We start from the raw sequence: 11,141 nt of genomic DNA, 5'->3' as shown, positions 1-11,141 counted from the left end.
ATTAGAAATTGCCTCCTATTAGATAAGTAACTAAATTATGAACCCAGATTTGTCATTGTCCAAAAAAAAAAAAAAAAACCCAGATTTGTCATACATACAAAATCAGTTTTAGGTAAAATGAACCCATATAAGCTTAGAATAAAGAAAGGGACATGATAACTAATAAAAAGCAATGTATATGAAAATTAGCATGTAAGTTAATCTCAGAATTTTATTAACCTGCTAATGCCCAAGTCCTTCATGACCACTTTAATTTCATCCTCTGTGGCTCCAATTTGTCTTAGCTCAACCAATTTGTCCCAATGTCTAATCCAGGCACTCCATTTAGTGACTCGCCCAAGTGATAAGGGCGCTTTAATATTAGCCCTTCATCCACACCACATACATATGCTGAAATGAAGTTGTAAACATTGTGGTGTTAATCATGTGGGACTAATACTTTTACAAGGTTCATAAATTCTCAAAGGCTTAAGCAAGGGTAAATTCTCAAGCTTAATTGATTATGTCAAGGTAAGATGTCAAGTCATAGGCCACTATTAATGATTGTTAAAATTCTAGAAAATGATATAAAGCTAGACAAAAAATCTACTTTAAGTCTTTAATTCCGTGCTTAACAGTAATAAATGCTATTATGCTAATGCTTAGTTAGAAAATAGGAAAAGGATAAAAGAAAATTTTGACCAAAAAAAGAAAAGGAAAAAAAATCTCATCCTCCAAACCAAACAAGTGAGAAAATGAAAGGGAAGTTACAAAACAGAATTGGCCCTTTGTGCACAAAACAGTGCTAAAGTTTGTGGTTTCTTTACCTCATTGTGCAAGCGATGAGTAGCAGATTTGGCATCTGCAGCTCTTAAAAGAAGATAAAGCTTTTTTACATTTAGCTGAACCCTCAATATCTTCACCAGCAAAACTGTAAAATACAAGTACAACAAAAACATCAACAACTTCCTAACTTCATAAGAACAACATTTGAAGGAGAAAAACAATAAAATACTTTTTGCAAGAAAGCCAGTGGCTCCAGTGACTAAAATTGTTTTGTCCTGAAGAAAGTGGAGTATACTTCCTAACTCCATTGTGGAAAAAAGAATAGCAATTAATGAGAGGGAAGCTAAAGTAATGGCTTTTCAGAGGAAACAGACACACAATGAACTGGGTTGAATCTGATGATGCACATTTGGCCATTTCATATAAGCAGAGAAATCAACACATTACTATTATGAGATGGAGTGTACGCAAGCTGTTGGATAGATAGTATAGTGAAGTAAATGCAATAATGAATCTATTTTCTCTGTTGCTGTGTTTATGGTTGGAGAAAGTCAATAAAACAATGTGAAGCACTTTAAAAGTTGAGCACCATGCCATGTTAAAATTAACATGTTCAGATCTGATTTAGGTGGCAATTAATTGTCATACAAGATTAGGTTACATATCAATTCCATTACTGATTATGTATACATGTAAAGAAAACATTCTAAAATGTTTGTTTTGCTGACACTAAATGGACATGGATTTTAGACGACCCATCATGATTTGGTCCCGGTATTTGGAGAGTGTGATTATGATAACAAAATACAGAACGTAGGTGCATTCTCTATGCTAAAACAAATTACTGAAATTTCAAACTAAACATGCATGAAAATGTTGAAAGCATAAGATACACTTGTAAGTTCAATTATAGATCACCAGAAAAGAAAGATGTTACAATGGCATGCTCCCCAGAAAAAACTACAGCCAACTAGGAAGGATAGAAAAGAAAAACAGAAATGAAGAGAAAGCAATGCTTTCACTCCAGTCACAGAAAGGAAACAGCTTGCATTGCAAAGAATGGTGTTATAATTCACCTGGTTAGGTGTCCCTTGACCTCCAAATTGCTGAATGAAAAATTCATTCGTATGCCTTGCATGCCTCGCTTGTATCCTGGGCGATCATTCCCAAAAACTTCAACATAGGCAGCCTCTTCAGAACAATCAATTTTTAGGAATAGAAACAACAAGAGAAAAGAGGTGAGTATCAATTTTTAGGAATAGAAACAACAAGAGAAAAGAGGTGAGTATAAGCTAGAATGGGGGATTGTTCATTAATTTTTATATGTTATAGGCACAATCTAAAGGAAAAATTAAAGAGAACCAAATGATTTAGGATGTACAATCCAAGCAATATTTAGATATGAAATTAAAACCCCACATGGATACAAAATTCTCAACAGACAATATTTTCTAAAAGTTCATTATGTGCAGATAGAAATGCTCATGTATCTGTTATGTTATGAAAATCAAAATCTCAACAATAGTTTCTCCAAGAAGTTCTAAAAAAAACTATTCATGTTTCTTATTAGGAGTGCTTATAAAGACAAAAAAATATAGCACCAACAGTGCTTGCGCCTTTGAAACCATCTGATACCTCCCTAACCTCATCAGTTCATGAAGAAATTGACATTATACTCTTGCTTTCCCTTATCTATCGAGTACCATCACTAACATAGGTGCATAATAGAGTTTTGAAAACATCAAAGAGTATAGGAAGAATCTGCAACTTAAAGCCCAGAAATAGGATCCACACAATACTCCTTGCAGCACACTTCCTAAACAGAACCCCAGTACCGTATAATGGAGCAGAATCATATAGTGCAAATGTGCAATCAAGAGTAAGAAAATACCCAAACTAAGAAAATAAGAGAATTAAGAAAATCCACCAGTTAATCATCATCAATCCCCCAGTTAAGGGTTAAAACTAACTCAAAAAACTTACATTAATATTTTTTTATGCTAAACAACATTGAATGGAAAACAACATTATTTAGTGTAAGATCAAGTTTTGATCTAGTAGTACAACTCTATGTTTTGATGATTACAAGTTAACCTTTTGATATGAACAATTGTGGTACTCTAACGTGTTTTTCTGAGTGTGCTATCTGCAGGCTCTGACCTCAACTCAATCTCACACAAATCAGAAGCACTGTGTATAAAGAGTGACCCAAGCAACGCTTTCGCATTCACCATGTTCAGTATGAACAGTGGAAAAGCTTCAGAAGTTCTGAAGTTATACAAACTCTGATGTGGACTCAGTCACTAGAAGTTCTGAAGATCCAGAAAGTCTGATAACCAAGAAACACTGAAGGCTCAGATGTTCTGATGGTGTAGAAGACTCTGAAGATCCAGAAGCTGAATAGTGGAAACTCTGAAGTCCAGAAGCAAGAAACTCTGAAGGCCATGTTCTTCCCTCTGAGTTCAGAATCAGAAGATACAATGGTCAGAGGATCTGTGCTTTCCCTCTGACTCTGATCAACCGGCTTCACAAGTTCCAATATGAAGCATTCCCCTGATCAGAAGTCTCCTAGGTTTAAAGGTCGCGTCGCTATCCAAGTACAAAAGCTACTGTACCTTCCTGACGACCTACCTAACGTTCTCAGCCACAACAGAAGCTGGATTTTCCAGAACTGCCCTCCAACGGTAGCATTTCCCATGCATCGCTCAACCCTAATCCTTGGAGTATATAAAGAGGCTGAAGACTGAAAGAAATGGCTAGAAGCATTCACATACGCAAGACAATCTTAAATTCTTCTAAGTTTTCTTTCATCTGAAATTCATTGAGTTTACTATTAGCTTTTCAGAAGCAAATCTCTTGTAAACAATTCTTTGATAAACAGTTTGTTTAGTTCCTTTAGGAGATCAAGGTTGATCGGATCCTAGAGAAGACTAAGAGAGTGAATCTTAGTGTGAGCTAAGTCAGTGTAATTGTTAGTCACTTGTAGGTTTCAAGTGCAGTTGTAACTCTTACCTGATTAGTGGATTGCCTTCATTCTAAGAAGGAAGAAATCACCTTAACGGGTGGACTGGAGTAGCTTGAGTGATTTATCAAGTGAACCAGGATAAAATCCTTGTGTGCTTTTCTATCTCTTATCTTTAGCACTTAAGTTCTCGAAAGATTTGTCAAAATCTTTAAGGTGGAAGTTTTATACTGAAAACGTTATTCAAACCCCCCCTTTCTACCGTTTTTCATACCTTCAATTGGTATCAGAGCGCAAGTTCTGATTACCACACCTAACAGTGTTCAGTGATCCGGGCCGGTGTGAAAAACAATGGCTGCCACCACCAGTGAAACTCAAAGAGATGGTTACAATGCAAAGCCTCCTATGTTCGACGGTCAAAGGTTCGAATATTGGAAAGATAGACTGGAAAGTTTCTTTCTGGGTTTCGATGCAGATCTCTGGGATATTATCGTGGATGGCTACGAGCGTCCAGTTGATGCAGATGGCAAGAAGATCCCAAGGTCAGAGATGACTGCAGATCAAAAGAAGCTGTACTCACAACATCACAAAGCAAGAGCAATTCTTCTAAGTGCTATTTCCTATGAAGAGTACCAGAAGATTACAGATCGTGAGTTTGCAAAAGGCATTTTCGAATCTCTGAAGATGTCTCATGAAGGAAACAAGAAAGTCAAAGAATCAAAGGCATTGTCTTTGATCCAAAAGTATGAATCCTTCATCATGGAGCCAAATGAGTCCATTGAAGAAATGTTCTCCAGATTTCAGTTGCTTGTAGCTGGCATACGACCTCTCAACAAGAGCTACACAACAAAAGATCATGTCATAAGGGTCATCAGGTGTCTTCCTGAAAGTTGGATGCATTTGGTGACTTCAATAGAGCTCACGAGAGATGTTGAGAATATGAGTTTAGAAGAACTCATCAGCATTTTGAAATGCCATGAGCTGAAGCGCTCAGAGATGCAAGATCTGAGGAAAAAGTCCATAGCCTTGAAATCTAAATCTGAAAAGGCTAAGGTTGAGAAGTCAAAAGCTCTTCAAGCTGAAGAAGAGGAATCTGAAGAAGCATCAGAAGATTCTGATGAAGATGAGCTGACTCTGATCTCCAAGAGACTCAATCGCATCTGGAAGCATAGGCAGAGCAAATACAAAGGCTCTGGAAAGGCAAGAGGAAAGTCTGAATCCTCAGGTCAGAAGAAGTCCTCACTTAAGGAAGTCACATGCTTTGAGTGCAAAGAATCAGGGCACTACAAAAGTGACTGTCCAAAATTGAAGAAGGACAAGAAGCCAAAGAAGCACTTCAAGACAAAGAAGAGTCTGATGGTGACATTTGATGAATCAGAGTCAGAGGATGTTGACTCTGATGGTGAAGTCCAAGGACTCATGGCTATTGTCAAGGACAAGGAAGCAGAGTCAAAGGGAGCTGTTGACTCTGACTCAGAATCAGAAGGAAATCCTAACTCAGACGATGAAAATGAGGTATTCGCTTCTTTCTCTACCTCTGAACTGAAACATGCATTGTCTGATATTATGGATAAGTATAACTCCTTATTGTCTAAGCATAAGAAGCTTAAAAAGAACTTATCTGCTGTTTCCAAGACTCCTTCTGAACATGAGAAAATTATTTCTGATTTGAAAAATGATAATCATGCCTTGATAAATTCTAACTCTGTGCTTAAGAACCAGATTGCTAAGTTAGAAGAAATTGTTGCCTGTGATGCCTCTGATTGTAGAAATGAATCTAAGTATGAAAAGTCTTTTCAAAGATTCCTAGCTAAAAGCGTGGATAGAAGCTTAATGGCTTCAATGATCTATGGCGTAAGCAGAAATGGAATGCATGGCATTGGCTATTCTAAACCAATTAGAAATGAGCCCTCTGTGTCTAAAGCTAAATCCTTGTATGAATGCTTTGTTCCCTCTGGTACCATATTGCCTGATCCTGTACCTGCTAAAGTTGATAAAAACCCTCTTAAAAAGGGATCCTTCTCTATGACTAAATATCATGCAAATATTCCTTTAAAATATCATGTTGAGACACCCAAGGTGATCAGAACCTCTGGGGTAACTAACAAGAAAGGACCCAGAAAGTGGGTACCTAAGGACAAGATTATCTATGTTGCAGATATCCTTGATAGCTCCACTGAAACACCAATCATGGTATCTGGACAGTGGATGCTCGCGTCACATGACGGGAGAAAGGCGTATGTTCCGAGAGCTGAAACTTAAGCCTGGAGGCGAAGTTGGCTTTGGAGGAAATGAAAAGGGTAAAATTGTTGGTACTGGTACTATTTGTGTAGATAGTAGTCCATGCATTGATAATGTGTTATTGGTAGACGGCTTAACACATAACTTATTGTCTATAAGTCAATTAGCTGACAAGGGTTATGATGTTATATTCAATCAAAAGTCCTGCCGGGCTGTAAGTCAAATCGATGGCTCTGTTCTGTTTAACAGCAAGAGGAAGAACAACATTTATAAGATCAGATTATCTGAGTTGGAGGCTCAGAATGTGAAGTGCCTTCTGTCTGTTAATGAAGAGCAGTGGGTATGGCATAGACGGTTAGGGCATGCCAGTATGAGAAAGATTTCTCAGCTGAGCAAGCTAAACCTTGTCAGGGGCTTACCCAATCTGAAGTTCGCTTCAGACGCTCTTTGTGAAGCATGTCAGAAAGGCAAATTCACAAAAGTCCCTTTCAAGGCAAAGAATGTTGTCTCAACCTCAAGGCCGTTGGAACTTCTGCATATCGACCTTTTTGGACCAGTGAAAACTGAGTCTATAGGTGGCAAGAGATATGGGATGGTTATCGTTGATGACTATAGCCGCTGGACATGGGTAAAGTTTCTAACCCGCAAGGATGAGTCTCATGCTGTGTTCTCTACCTTCATTGCTCAAGTGCAAAACGAGAAGGCTTGTAGGATTGCGCGTGTCAGAAGTGACCATGGTGGAGAGTTTGAGAATGACAAGTTTGAGAGTCTGTTTGATTCCTATGGAATTGCACATGATTTCTCTTGTCCCAGAACTCCTCAACAAAATGGTGTTGTTGAGAGGAAGAACAGAACTATTCAGGAGATGGCTAGAACCATGCTCCAAGAAACTGGCATGGCTAAGCACTTTTGGGCAGAGGCAGTAAATACAGCATGTTACATTCAGAACATAATCTCTGTGAGACCAATTCTGAATAAGACTCCTTATGAATTGTGGAAGAACATAAAGCCCAACATTTCTTATTTTCATCCTTTTGGCTGTGTTTGTTATGTTCTCAATACTAAGGATAGATTGCATAAATTTGATGCTAAGTCTTCTAAGTGTCTATTACTCGGTTACTCTGAGAGATCTAAAGGTTTTAGATTTTATAATACTGATGCTAAGACTATTGAAGAATCTATTCATGTTAGATTTGACGATAAGCTTGACTCTGACCAGTCAAAGCTAGTTGAAAAGTTTGCAGATTTAAGCATTAATGTTTCTGACAAAGGCAAAGCTCCAGAGGAAGTTGAGCCAGAGGAAGATGAACCAGAGGAAGAAGCTGGTCCCTCTAACTCACAAACTCTGAAGAAGAGCAGAATCACTGCAGCTCACCTTAAGGAATTGATTCTGGGCAACAAAGACGAACCAGTCAGAACCAGATCTGCCTTCAGACCCTCTGAAGAGACCTTGCTCAGTCTGAAAGGATTGGTGTCCTTAATTGAACCCAAGTCCATAGATGAAGCTCTTCAGGACAAGGATTGGATTCTGGCCATGGAAGAAGAATTGAATCAATTCGCCAAGAACGATGTTTGGAGCTTAGTGAAGAAGCCTGAGAGTGTCCATGTTATTGGAACAAAATGGGTATTCAGAAACAAGCTGAATGAGAAAGGAGATGTAGTCAGAAACAAGGCAAGGCTAGTTGCTCAAGGCTACAGCCAGCAGGAAGGAATAGACTACACTGAAACATTTGCTCCAGTAGCAAGACTGGAGGCAATCAGACTGTTGATCTCTTTCTCAGTAAATCACAACATAGTTCTACATCAGATGGACGTAAAGAGTGCCTTCCTAAATGGTTATATCTCAGAGGAAGTCTATGTTCATCAACCCCCAGGTTTTGAAGATGAGAAGAAACCAGACCATGTGTTCAAATTGAAGAAATCACTCTACGGTCTGAAGCAAGCTCCCAGAGCATGGTATGAGAGACTTAGCTCATTCCTTCTGGAGAATGAGTTTGTAAGGGGTAAAGTAGATACAACTCTTTTTTGCAAGACTTATAAAGATGATATCTTAATTGTGCAAATTTATGTTGATGATATTATATTTGGTTCTGCTAATCAATCTCTATGCAAAGAATTTTCTGAGATGATGCAGGCTGAATTTGAGATGAGTATGATGGGAGAATTAAAGTACTTTCTGGGAATCCAAGTTGATCAAACACCAGAAGGAACATATATCCATCAGAGCAAGTACACTAAAGAACTTCTGAAGAAGTTCAATATGCTGGAATCTACAGTGGCCAAGACTCCAATGCATCCTACATGCATACTGGAGAAAGAAGATAAAAGTGGTAAATTATGTCAGAAGCTCTATCGTGGCATGATAGGTTCACTTCTATACTTAACTGCATCTAGGCCAGACATACTATTTAGTGTTCATTTATGTGCTCGTTTCCAATCAGATCCAAGGGAAACCCACTTAACTGCTGTTAAGAGGATCCTCAGGTATCTGAAAGGCACCACTAACCTTGGCTTGATGTATAAGAAAACATCAGAGTATAAGCTTTCAGGTTATTGTGATGCTGATTATGCTGAAGATAGAACAGAGAGAAAAAGTACTTCTGGAAATTGTCAATTTCTGGGAAGCAATCTAGTCTCATGGGCAAGCAAGAGGCAATCAACCATTGCACTATCAACTGCAGAGGCAGAATATATCTCAGCAGCAATATGCAGCACTCAGATGGTCTGGATGAAACATCAGCTGGAGGATTATCAGATCCTTGAGAGCAATATCCCAATCTATTGTGATAACACTGCTGCAATCTCATTGAGTAAGAATCCTATCCTGCATTCAAGGGCAAAGCACATTGAGGTAAAGTATCACTTTATTAGAGATTATGTACAGAAGGGCGTACTTCTTCTGAAGTTTGTTGATACTGACCATCAATGGGCAGATATCTTTACAAAGCCCTTAGCAGAGGATAGATTTAATTTTATTCTGAAAAATCTAAACATGGACTTTTGTCTAGAGTGAAGATGGATCAGAACCTCTGACTATGATACTTCTTGATCAGAAGATGTCTAGTCCAGAAGGTAACTCAATCAGAGTGTGTGTACCCACTGGTACTGACTCTGAAGCTGAGACAATAACACGTGTGTCAGTATTTCTGATGCATAGTTCCTTGTGCCCGTGTGACAGTCTGTTATGATTGCGTGTAGATGTGCTTCTCTCCTGTGTGTGATTTGTGTATTTATTGTTACTACCTATCTTTAATTTTCAACCGTTGATCTTAAAGTGCTTTTTGAATCAACAACGGTTATTTGTTAAAACCCACTATACACACACGATCTCTTTCACTTCCGGTTTTTACTCTCGCTCTCTCTGCTTTTCAAAACCGTTTATTCTCGATTTCTCTCTCGATCTCTCTTCATCTTTCAACCCTCATCTTCTACCTCAAACCTTCAACCGCTTCAAAAATGGTGAGTCAAACCAGAAGATCTACTGCAGATGCACCTCAGTTCCCTCACATGGTAGTTGGTCTAGCAACGGGTCAAAGGGGCCCTGAGAATCCGACACAAGATCAAGTTCAAGCTCAAGAACAGAGTGTTCCAATTGCAGAACGGGGCTGTGCCGTTCACTGTGTATATGCTCCTGAGGAACTCCAAGTCCTGGCAGAATGGAGATTCGACCTCGACAACCTGGCTACAAATGGGTATGATCTTCGTCCTGAAGTCCAAGTTCAAGGTTGGGGAAATTACTTCAACAGACTTCGAGGACCGGTGTATGATAGATTGGTCAAGGAATTCTGGAAGCACGCCGACTGCGATGATACTCAGGTGGTATCTTACATTCTCGGAAGAAAGATCATCATCACCGAGAAGTCTTTCGTGAATTTGCTGGGTGCAGACACTGCTTATGGGTATCGTTTCCAACTCACGGAATCGAAGCTGAAACCCAGCACCAAGGATACAATCAACCAGGCCCTGTACACCACTTACAAACCGGGCAAGACGAGTTACAAGGTGATGGACCTTCATCCCAAGCTCAGAATCTGGCACAAGATCCTGCTCCACTGCATAAACCAGAGACCAAAGGGCAGTTCTCCAGACTACATCAACTTCAACCAGAAGGTGATGTTGTTCTTCATCCAAGACCAGAAGAAGATCTGCCTTCCCTACTTCCTGTTCTCCTACTTGAAGGAATGCATCCGGAAGTCTCGCACCACTGCCTCCATCAAGTCAGCCATCAAATATATCCCCTTTGGGAGACTGCTCTCAGACTTTCTCATTGAAAGCAACCTGGTGCAAGATCTGGTCAATGCTGGATGTGTAGAGGATCTGAGCACCATGGTCAGTGATGTCTTCACTGCAAATTCTCTGAAGAAGATGGGTTTGGTCCAGAAGAAGATTGCTCCTGCTCGTGAAGACACATCTTCTGAGATCAGAAGTAGAAGGATGCCTCTGAATGACTACCCTCTGTGGACACAGGCAGACAATCCTGACGTCATTAGGTGCTATGTTGATGACCTAAGGGCTCAAGGATTCGAAATTGATCTTGATGATTTCGTCAGCAGACTGCCGCCAGCTCCAGAGTTTCCTTCTCCTCCCAAGAAGAAATTTCAGAGGAAGATGGTCCTAGAAGAATCCTCTGAGGAATCAGATGTCCCTCTGGTCAAAAAGAAGAAGAGAAAGCCTGATGATGGTGATGATAGTGATAATGAGGATGGTCCTCCCAAGAAGAAGAAGAAGCAGGTCAGAATCGTGGTGAAGCCTACTCGGGTGGAACCAGCTGCTGAAGTGATCAGAAGGACTGAACCTCCTGCCAGAGTGACTAGATCATCAGCACATTCAAGTAAGTCTGCACTTGCTTCTGATGATGATTTGAATTTATTTGATGCACTTCCCATTTCTGCCATGCTCAAACACTCTTCAATCCCCTCACTCCTATTCCTGAAACCCAACCAGCTGTACAAACCACCTCTCCACCACATTCCCCAAGATCTTCATTCTTTCACCCTTCCCCTACTGAAGCACCTCTCTGGAATTTGCTTCAGAACCAATCCTCTAGGTCAGAAGAACCTACTTCTCTCATTACCATTCCATACAACCCACTTGAACAACCAGAGCCTACCCACACACAACCTGGACCCAGAACCTCTGATCACTCTGTCCCAAAAGCATCAGAACGTCTGGC

Source organism: Lotus japonicus, chromosome 1 (genome assembly GCF_012489685.1).
Source record: "Lotus japonicus ecotype B-129 chromosome 1, LjGifu_v1.2".
Classification (NCBI taxonomy): Eukaryota; Viridiplantae; Streptophyta; class Magnoliopsida; order Fabales; family Fabaceae; genus Lotus; species Lotus japonicus.
This window is presented reverse-complemented; position numbering follows the sequence as displayed.